This window comes from Neofelis nebulosa, chromosome 14 (assembly GCF_028018385.1).
Source record: "Neofelis nebulosa isolate mNeoNeb1 chromosome 14, mNeoNeb1.pri, whole genome shotgun sequence".
In the NCBI taxonomy this organism is placed as follows: Eukaryota; Metazoa; Chordata; class Mammalia; order Carnivora; family Felidae; genus Neofelis; species Neofelis nebulosa.
In genome coordinates this window covers 26,331,692-26,343,865 of record NC_080795.1, presented here as the reverse complement: position 1 = coordinate 26,343,865, position 12,174 = coordinate 26,331,692, and the positions used below count along the sequence as shown (strand labels likewise).

Genomic DNA, 12,174 nt, shown 5'->3' with positions numbered 1-12,174 from the left:
CCTAAGAAGTTGCCTGCATTTGTCCTAGTTTCTTATTTTTTCCTTGTTTAAATAGGCACTTTTCTTCTGCTGCTATTATACCCATTTACTTCCCATTCTCTCAGATACTTTAGTATCAATGACCCCTTCTCTAATTTTGACGAGTTCTCTTTCTAGAGCACTCTTCCCACTAAATCGATGAATTCTTATAATGCTTTAGATTGCCATTCAAATATTTAGTCTTCATTGGAGACTTACTGTTCCCTCCAAAATAAACCAGATTCACTTGTCTTTCAATCTTATTTTCCAGCAACTGTGTTTCCTACTGTCCTGTATTGTAATTGAGATTTTTATCAAAATTTGAAATTCTATTTATTTAAGTGATCATTGAGTTAATATTTGCCCTTCAATATTTTTTAGCATTACAAGGTCACCACTAAGGTGCGTAGTAGAAGCTCAATAAATCTTTCATAATGAATGAGTAACAATAGAAGAACATTTTGACATGCCACGTACTACGTACCAAGCACCATATTTATAAACTTATTTAATACACCAACCTTATCTTCATGTAATAAATAAGAAACCTCAGGCAGGTAGGACTTGACATATACAGAAGGATTTAGCTCCAGAGCTTATAATCTAATAACTACACTCAACTGCTTGAGAAAGGATGAAATAAAATTATTACAGTATGCCTACACAAAATGGCACAAATATTAGAGTATAACTGCGATAAGATTTACTTCATATTTTTATGCTATGCAGGATAACTATGAAGAGGCAAAGTTAAATATACATCCAGGACTTTTCCAATCCTCTGACAGTTTGAATTGAAGTGTGGAAAACACCATATTCATCTTTGGTGTTTTAATTTCATTCTAATTGTTCTTAGCAGATGAACAACATTCTAAGGTCAGGTGAATATTAATGGTGATGAAGAAGGAAGAAAACTTAAAAATATAGAATATAGGACAGTGGTCTGTTTGAGAAATAACAGCAAACCACCTTTGGCCACAGGAGTCGTCTGGGTTGAAGCAAATGGGTATACTCAAAATGGGTATACTGAGGGCTGACTCTGGCTATTGAGACATAAAGAAAATGCTGGAAATGAAGAGTATCATAATGGTGGAGGCAGGAATGTGACAGGAGCCATTACAGAGAAAGAGAAAAGTCAGTTAAATATCTCTCCTCTAATACTGGCTTCGCCCCGCTAAATTCTTTACAGCTGAATCTACATAGTGTTCAAAATACAGGGAAGAATCATACTCATTATATTTCATTTTTCACCAACATTCTATAAAGTATTGAAGAACTGAATATAATATCTGATTCAATAATCAAGAGAAGAGGAAGCAATTTTCAACAAAGCCATCCTCCATGAGAAAAGAAACACACTTGAGAGAATATAAGAAGGCTTTCAACTCAGTGGGAAGGGAATGTGAAAGCACTTCATTGAAGCTCATTGTAGCTTGTGCACAGTTTGCCTGCCAAGAAATGCTCATTCAATATAGGGAAATAAATTCCCATTCACTAATAAACACAGTCAAATGCAAAGTTGCTTTACCAAGTCAAAGTCTATAAATATCTCATAACTGGTTTATGCTTTAACATAGTTCCTCCAAATTGTATTTTATCACAAGGCTTTGTTTAGTTATTCTGTTCTTGTCTTTGACTTCAATTGCTCATGGCACAATCACATGTTCTTTAAATTATTCATATTTCTATGGAAGAAGATCATAATTCTCCAAATACTGGGATCATGCAGTGTGGGGATATTTAATTTTTCAGGTTTGTACGTATGAATAAACAAAAAGCAAGAAGATCAATTACTAGTAGTGTTAACCATCAGCACCCAATCCCCCTGTCAGCCAAGGCTCAAGTGTCATCTCTTGACGTGAACATTGACCCAGGAGTCAGGAAAATAGCCCAGGGGTTCTATTTTCCAATAATGTACTGGAGACCCATGACAAGCTCACAGCCAAGTCATAAAGCACTTCTTAACTCACAGGACCATCAAACGGGATTAAGTGCTTTGAAATCCATGGATAACAGGTGCTCCAAGGACTCAAGAGCTCACCAGGTCGCCTCTTTCCCTCCGGGTCACTCACCTTCTTGCGCCTCATGTTAGGAGAATATTGATGAGAAGAGTGACAGAAGATGCCCATGGCAGCAGAAAGTAATGTAAGGGAAGCCTATTAACTTCTCATATACGGATTTTATGCTGTGATGCTAAAAATTCTATAATGGTCTTTAAAAACATTGATGCGATTTTCAGAACCCTTAGAAGAGTCTCATCAAATGACTAAAACTAAGTTTTACAGACAGTTACAGATTTGCTTCCATATTAAAATTGTTCCTAATCACATATTATTAGCCAATTTTAGGAAGATTTTTTGAAAAATAGTTTGATGAAGCATAATCATCCAATAAGATAGCAGTACATCCAAATAAGGATTTAAAAATACTGAAGATGATCTAAAAATAGCATCTCAATGAGGAAATCAATTCAAAACTTGGAAAACGGTTCAACATTAGTAGAAGTTCACCGATTTACAAAACTTAACTTCTTGAAAAGCCATAAAAAGTTTTTAAGAAATAATCTATTCTTTAATTTAGAAAAAAAAAAGATTATTAAAGATTTCCTGGAAATGACACATGCTAGTAAGATGTATTCAATTTGAAAAAAAAAAAAAAACCACTTCACTAATTTTAGGAATTCACACTTTTTTAGCATTGTAAAACAAGCTATGTCTACACTCTAGTCTATTTCTCCCCCTAGGTATACAGTCTACTAAATCAATGACCTCCAAATTGTATCCAAATTTAATCTTTCAAAACTTTTAAAGAATTGTAGAGCTCTTTTGCAGTGGATTTAGATTCTCCCCTTTCTCCACGACAATCTGAAGAGGTCTCTAAAGCTCGATTTCAGAACCTCTGCATTATAGCATGACTCCGCTATGCTATCCAGTGCTCCAACTGATGGGTTTTGGTGAAATAATGGTTCATTGGATACTCATCTTCTTCATAGACATCATAAGAAAAAAGGGGAAAAAAATGAAAGGATTGTGATATAGTAAAAAAGTTTTGTACTGTTAGCTCATTTTTCTTTAAAGTACAAAACTAATGTGGTATAGTAAAATAGTTTGCACACTGTTGAATTTTTTTTGACTTCAAAAAGCATAGCAAACCTCTGCAAAAAGAGACATATTGACCTTTCCATCTCATTATAAAATTAATTTGTATTGTTTGTGGGAAGGAAAATACAGGGCAGAAGTCACGTAAGAACAATACCTAAATGTGGAAATGTCTTTAAATGTTAGCCCAACTAATTTACATATTTTTTCTCTAAATTCAGCTGAAAGAAAAGTATATAATTTCAACCTGGCCTTGAAGCACAAATATAATGTGCAACGCGGCAGCAAAAAACAACTGAGAAATTCTGACCTAAAAGGAATGGAAGAGCTGTACCACACGGCCAGAGGGATGCAGAGAGCTGTGTGGGGAACTGCCCGGTACAGACAGCACAAGTCTGTATATGGCTAACATTGCTTCTCTCTGGATACCACTTGGATTCTAGCCAGCACCCAGGCTGGATCAAACCCTGTCACCATTCTCTACTCCTCAAGTTGTGGAAGAGAAAGATGAAAGCTCAGGTTTATTTTGCATCTTCATCAAATCCTTGTTTACAGTATGATAATTGAAAACTTTTGGAGATAGAGTTTATAAAACAAACAATATTTTTATTGCAATCAATGAGTGTTTGAAAAATGTAAAGTGCATTAGTAAGCTAATATTTAACTGTGAAAATCAATTTTTTAAATGTTTGCCAAACTGATTCATATATTTTTCTTAGAATGTATCTTAAAAAATGTGCCTTCATTCACCTTGGCTATAAAACTCAGATACTGTACAATGGGCAGAAAGAATAAATTGAGAATTCAGTGGCAAGTAACCGAAAGGAGAAAGGCTTATGAAATGTTCAGATATCTGCCAACATGTAGGAAAAATAAAGATACCTTTGCCGTATTTTGAGCAGAATTATTTACTTTATGCTCAGATGTTGTTATCCTGATAAACAAAACTCTTGAATTTTTTGTAACTGTTTTCTGTTTGTTTTTTTACTCTATATTTAAATAACTTCTATTGCTTTATTATATTTTAATAGACCCTTGTACATAGCTGGGAGGATGAACTCATCTTTACCAAACATTTATTAAGAATGCCCTCAGTGGTACCCATTATAGTACACCCTACAGGTATATTTAGTTTTGTGCAATGAAGCTTTCCTGGAAAGCACTGTGTCAGGTCATAAATTCCTTCCTCCAATCCTTTCCCACCTACTGCCAGCCAAAAACATTGCAGCCAAGTGTATCTGTCTAAGGTGCACTTCTGGTCCTGTTCTTCCCTGCTTCAAAGTCATTTACTGACTCCCCACTGCCTGTTTACCAAATGCTATGCATTATGCTTATTACTGCAAATACATACGTTTCTTTAATCTTTATAACAACTCCAGCAGGTAACACTAATATTATCTCCACATTATAGGAGAATATAAATAATTTGCCTAAAGTCATACAGCCCATAAGTAGCAGAAAGGATTCCTAAGCAAGACCAGCAGACTCAAATGACTGTATATTTAACTATCACTGCAACACTTTTTCATCATGCCAGAAACTACTCTAAATTTATCTCTCAAGATGCCTTTACATAAGTCCAATGGTCCAGCAAGAATGGTTTGTCTGCTGTATAACTCATAGAACAGGACTACACTAGGTGCCTCTCAGTTAATGTTGCTAGCATCTGTAGAATAGCCTTTGTGACTAGAAAATACATGATAAAGCTTTAAAACTTCTCATTCATGTGTGAAGTTTAAGAAACTAAATGAACAAAGACAAAAGGGACAAACAAACAAACAAAAAATAGACTTAAATAACAGACAACAAACTGGTGGTTGCCAGAGGGGAGGTGGAGAAAGATATGGGTGAAACCAATAAAAAGGATTAAGAATACATTTAACATGATGAGCACTGAACAATGTACAGAATTGTTAAGCCATTATATTCTACACCTGAAACTAATATAACACTATATGTTAATTATGCTTTAATTTAGAAAGATTTTTAAAAACTTCCAAATTTCTTATTACAATGTGCCAGTTAAACATAAATGAGAAAAAAAATTTTTCTTCTCAGCTGATACTTTCATCATTTCTTGTAACATTCTTAAAGATTATCTTAGAATCATAGACCTCCCTAAAAATGGAAAAGCTGTTCTCTTGCTCCATATTATAGAGTTCCCTCAAGAAAGTTATTTTTTGGAAGATTTATTTAGCATTTTTTTTGCTTCCTGCAATGTTATGTTATACATTCAACATATTAGAGAATATTAGTAAGAAAATTAAATATTTTAGAGATTTTCCTTACAAGTTAGCCCATCACAGATTTTTATCTGAATTTATCTCTATATAAAGAAGTACAGTGTTCTTATATCAAAATGGTTCAATTAATGATTATTAATTTAGACAAATTGTGACGTGATGTCATCTATGTAATTGTTATTCATTATCATTACTTGAAGAATTCAAGTTTAGGAAAAAGTGACTCTAAACACCACAGTACATAATATTTAAATGCTGAGAGATACTCCTTTTAACAAACGATTAACGAACTGAATGCAAATGAAGGAATATGGTTGACTGAATGCAATCTGAGAAAACCACATCTGCATGTTGGGACTAAATACTATTAGCTAACATTTACCCTGTAACTACCATTGCTCAGCTTATATGAATTATTTCAACTTTAATCCTCGTAACACCTACAAGAGGTGTTACTGCAACTATTATTGAATTGCATGAATGTACCTGTCATTATCCACATTGTATATATGAGTACAGTTAGACAGAAGGAGTTCAATAGCCTACCCAAAATGACAAAACTTCTAGGAGGTGAAATTCAAAGCCAGATAGCCCAAATGCAGAGTCTATACCCTTACCAATCATGGGGGGTTGACTGCCTTATCCTGCAGATGCTTTCAATTATATGGCTGCACCTAAAGATATCAGGCATGAAATGATGGTTTGATCTCTACTCCACTATCTAAATTTGAAGAAAGGAAAACATGTTAATCCATGCATTGGGTTTTTGGTTGTTTTTTTGTTTTGTTTTGTTTTGTTTTGTTTTTTTTGCAGCTGCCAGAACAAATTACCACAAACTTGGTGTCTTTAAAAAAAAAGACATTTATTATCCCAATAGTTCTGAAAGCTGGAGGAAGAAGCAAAGAAGAGACTCTGCCCCTAGAACGTCCAGAGGGAGCATGGCCTTGGTGACACCTTGATTTCAGACCAGTGATACCAATTTTGGATTTGGAGCTTCCAGTGCCTACCAACTTTTCTTGGCTTGTGGCTGCATCACTTCAATCTTCAGGTCCAGCATCTTCAAACCTCTCTCTGTTCCATCTTCACATCAGCTTCTCTGTCTGTGTCAAATCTCCCTCTGCCTCTCTCTTAGCAAGGCACTTGGGACCCAGCCAGTATTCTAGGATAACCTTTGCATCTCAAGATCTTTTCCAAATAAGACAGCATTTACACTTCCAGGTATTAGGACTTGAAACCTTTGGGACCGTGATTCAGCCTGCTCACCTATCCATCAATAAATGTAATGCCACCTGTCAGAGAAATATGCAGCTGAGAGGCAAAATATCAAGAAATTTTTCAAGTAAAGAAGTTTGAAGAATTTTTGTCAGGTTGGTGTTCTTCAGCAGTTTTTCCCATGCCTTCTACATCTGCGTTTTTACCTCCTCTAACTCACGGGACGTGAAGCACATTACAGTAACATGCTCCTTTGGGTGGCTAAATCATCAGTGAGAGATTAACAAATGGTAATCACCTTTTCCATGATACTATGGAAGTAAAGAGTCATACTTCTAGGCAAAATTGTTCCATAAAAAAGAGCTCATTTACTGCCATTTTCAACAATATGGATGGACTCAAGGCCATTATCACATTTCATTAGTGATATAAGTCAGACAGAGAAAGACAAATAGAGGATGATCTCACAGGTGAGCAGAATCTAAAGAGCAAAACAACACAAAACAAAATAAACAAGCTCTTGGATACAGAGAACAGATTGGTGGTTACTAGAGATGGAGAGTGTAGGGTTGGGCAAAACACAGGCTAAAGGAGTCAAAAGGCACAAACAAACTTACAGTCATGTAAAATAAAGTAAGTAAGTCATGAGGATGTAATATATAGCACAGAGACTATGGTTAATAATAGTGCACTACATAAGTAAAAACTGATAACAGAATAGATCTTTGAAGTTCTCATGACAAGAAAAAAATTTTTTTTACTACACAATGTTGATGGATGTTGAGTAGACTCATTATGGTGATCATTTCACAATATATACAAATATTACATAATTATGCTGTACACCTAAAATTAATATAATATATGTCAATTTTACTTCAATTTTTCTACTTATCAAAAAAAGACATTCAAAAGATGAACAATAAAAATGTCAACATGTTTGGCTAGAAAAAAAGGCCATTTAGTACATGATTTCCTAGTCTGTCTATGCCAGGTTACAGGGGCAGTAGCCTTGTCAGTATAATAAGTTTGGCATTTAGATATAGTGACCACATGGTGAAAGGAAACAAAACTCAGGATCTTGACAGATATGGAGTTGGAATATATTAAGTCTGGGTTCCGAGCATACCACATCTTAACTGAAGAAGTAACCTAGACAAGAAATTACCTAGTAACACAGGAGTATAACAAAGAAACCTAATTCTAATGATCCTAATCACAAACTTGCAATTTAAAGGATGTTGGTATTAAATTCATGTAAATAGCATGGCATGGGAGTTCCAACACAGGCTTCTGATATCTCTGGGACATATGACAGAAACAAAACCAGCCCATATCATAGAATATACACACTCAGGATAACCACACACACACACACACACACACACACACACAGTCTCATTGAAGATAAGGAAGATAAACTAACAGAACACAATAGGAAACACAAATTAATGAAAAATAATTAGATGCAATGGACGGTAGGATTAGACTCTAAGAACTGCAGAAAATTAAACAGTATGATAGAGATTCCATAAAATGAAAAACCTTAAAGTAATTAAAGCATGAAGAGTAAACATTTTATGATTTCATATAAAACAACAAATGTATTTTAGAAGGAATGAAATAGAATTGTTCTGTTTTTCAAACACTGAAACCTGCAGTTATTTTAATTTAAAAAATATGATGGTCAATTGGTTCAGCAGCCAGTTAGAAGCAGCTAAAGTGAAATTAGTTACCTGGAAAATAAATATGTGAAAATGACCTGGAATGAACAGAGATAACAAAGAAATTTTAAAAAGAGAGAATAGTGAAGTTGAAAGGCCTAGAGAATAAAATTATGAGTTCCAACATTTCTTTAATATAAGTTTCAGCATAAAAGAATAAAGAAAATGGAAAGAAGCATATAAAAGTAATAATGAATGAAAGCATTGAATTTTTAACTGTAACTCCAAAAGCAAAGGGAACAAAAGCAAAAATAAACAAGTGTGGGACTACATCACTAAAAAACATCTGCACAACAGAGGAAACCATCAACAAAACAAGAAGGCAACCTACTGAATGAAAGAAAATATTTACATATCATGTATCTGAAGGGGTTAGTGACCAAAATATACAAAGAGCTCAAGTCAATAGTTGTAATAATAATAACCATTATCATCTGATTAAAAATGGGCAGAAGATCTAAATAGACATTTTTTCAAAGAAGACATACAGATGACCAACAGGTACATGATAGGATGATCATCACTAATTATTAGGGAAATGCAAATCAAAGACACAATGATACATCACCTCACACCTGGTAGATTGGCCATTATCAAAAAGACAAGAAATAACAAGTGCTAGAGAGGATCCAGAGAAAAAGGGACCTTCATACACTGTTAATGGAAATGTAAATTGGTGCAGTTACTATGGAAAATAGTATGGAGGTTCCTCAAATGCTACTTAGCCATGAAAAAGAAGAAAATCTTGCCATTTGTGACATGAATGGACCTTGAGGGTATTATGCTAAGTGAAATAAGTCAGAGAAAGACAAATACTGTATGATTTCACTTATATTCACTTAGTGGCTGTTAGAGAGGGAGGAGGTGAAGGTGGACAAAATGTGAGAAAGGGGTCAATTATACGATGACAGATGGTAGCAACTTATTGTGGCAATTGCTCTGCAATATATACAAATATAAAATTATTCTGTTTTGCACCTGAAACTATTACAATGTTATATACAATTTTACCTCAGTTAAAAAAAAAAAGGTAAGTCAAAGAAAGTGAAAGAAATAAAAATATAAGACATAAACAAATGATGAAATGAAAAGAAAAGAAATAGAGAAGTTAAAATCTGTGACCAGTTCTTTGAGGAAAAACCCTATATTGACCTGGAAGAAGGTATCTGCAATTCATATCAATAATAATAAATTAGTATCTGAAATATATTCTAAATATACTGCAAATCAATAAGAAAATGAACAAAAGATATGTGCAGACAACTCACAAAGGAGAAATCTAGAGCAACTAAATAAAATACCCACTTGACCAAAAAAAAAAAAAAATAGAAGAAGAAAAATTTGTTTGAGCCTCATTTATAATTTAAAAAGAAATTCTAAAAATGAGAGAATCAAAATGCCACATGTAGCAAAGAGATCCCGGAAGATGGAGCTAAAAAAGTAACCATTGAATTTGAGAATCTAGAAGTCAAGGGTGATCTTTATTAGAGCATCAATGAGAGTAAAATCGATTTGCAATGTATTGAGAAACAAATGTGAAGAAAGGAAATGGAGACAGAGTAAAGACTTTCTTAAAAAGCTTACACGATCCAGGAAGAGAACAGATATAGTAATAGCTGAAGTTAAGACACCTGCTCAAAGTAGGCCAATATATTAAGTTTTTCACTTGATTGTTTTATTGTGGCTGGACTGTGAGCTTATTATTAAGCTGAGAAGTAGCCATAAGAAAGGGAAAAGTCCTCAAAGTAAGAGAGAAAATAAATGATAGAGCAATCAATTGCACCAATGCAAAGTTTAGCCTTAAGCAAAGAGTAATAAGAATGCCTTAATTTTTAAATTAATGTGTATAGGGGATGAGCATGCATGAGGTTGAGGATATTCAGTAATTTAAGAGAGTAAAGAAAGAGGAAGTGAGTCTAACATTAGGTGAAGTAGAAATGATTTAGATGTGACATTGTAGAGATCTAAGCGGTTGTCAGCCCATAACCATATTTTATTCATGAAAAAAATATATTATACAAAGCTGAATTATACATAGGCCATCATGCCCTTAAGGAGCTCAGTCTACCAGGAAAAGTGAGACTTGTTCACATATAATCAAGATAACTAAAATGCCGTTCATCCCTCCTTTCTCAATATATACATATTATTTTGTTCTTTTCTCTTTCATTTTATGAGATCACATAGCATTTTGTGTTCCTCTTTCTTCCCAATTCTCTAAAGGGATACATGAAAGTGGAAATGTTTACCATAGTGCCAACATTAAGTTCAGACTCCTTTCCACAGCTTTGCACTGTGATCTCTACAGAAGCTCATCCAGAGCTCTGGAATGATTTGCACTAAATGTATGAAAAAGATGAGGAATAGGAGAAGTCATTAAAATTATTCTGTTTCTTCTCCTCCCAGATCCAAACAAATTTCACTTTTAGGAAAATCATTGTCCACACTTCCTAATGTGAAGCTTACTTTTGTCACACAAAGTATTTTAAAGACAGACAAAATCAATCTTATTGACCATTTCTCAAAACCCTGTCCTTGAATATTAAAAGTTGTATTTCAGGAAAGTAGAAGTTTCAAATTTATATTCTTCAACTTCATTTAAGATCACTGATGCTGATTAAAATTTTCATCTTTTAGATATATTTGAAAATATTCTACCAAACAAGAAAATGCCATTAACATTCAGTTTAAATGCAATTTATACTAGCCTTTGGTTTTCAGCATAAATGTAGAGACAAATGAAATTATTACCATTATGAAAATAATGTGTATTTTTTGAGACAGCAATGTTTTTTCCATGCATGTTGCTAAAGAAGGCAAATTTATCATGTCCTTTAATTTCTCAGAATCAAAATCATTTGCTCAAACTCCAAAGAAATTGTAATATATCTAAAGTTAATTACAACTTTCTTTTCAATATTTGTGTTTTCTTGTAAAGAATAAGCATCATTCAATTAACTTCATTTTATGAATATTACATAGAATCTTACAATGATTCTATGGCATATTACGTAGAATCATTGAAGCAGAAGAAAATGTAAAAAAAAAAAAAGGAGAAATAATACTCAGAGCATGCAGTCCTCAGACACGTCAGGCCATTTGCTCCTTTTTACTTTTAAAAATCTCTCCAACATTTCATTAGCATTCTTCTTTTTAAGCACTGTAGAAAATACAGACTGTATGTCTGATACACTATTTCTAGACTATGCAGTAACAAACTGTATAAATTCACTTGGCTACTCAGAGTGACAACTTGAGTTTCCTTAATATATAGTTACTTTCTCTGAAATTAAACAATTAATAAGCCAGCAGCTATGTGAATCATAAATTATTCATACTTAGTCTACCAATGAACATTAATCAATTATAAAGAGACACAGAAATTAAGACCAAGAGAAAGAGTCAACCATAGCCTTTTAATATTGAGACTCTGTTAACCCAGTCTCTTTAAACATATTTGATTTGTATAATAACATCAATATGCACAGCTATGCTTGCTGCTCAAGTTTCCAACAAAATAACCAATTTATGAGTATACATATGCTGTCAACCAGTAACAAGAAATACTCATCACAATTATGTAGTCTTTGACTAAAAGGGCTTATTAGAGTTCTTTCAAATTATTGTACCTCATCAAATATTTAGTATTAACTCTCCTGGCTTCCCAAAGAATTTGAAGCACACTGAGAAACATCTTTAGAATTCTTTCATAGTTTGAATACCATAATTTTATACCAATATATATAAAATTATAACAATCACAAAAGCAAAACCTCCACCTAGACAATGGCCCCAGTCAGTCAGTTGTGACGCATTACATCCTTAACAGACACAGGTTCAGCAGCAAACTTATGACTTACAATTACCTAATGAGAAGTT

General features: G+C 33.6%; 1 long non-coding RNA gene across 1 annotated transcript in view; it reads right to left on the bottom strand.

Annotated features, from left to right (window-relative positions):
• Positions 1-12,174, bottom strand: part of LOC131495100 (uncharacterized) — a 189,927-nt gene that overhangs the window by 50,317 nt on the left and 127,436 nt on the right. The window lies entirely within an intron of this gene.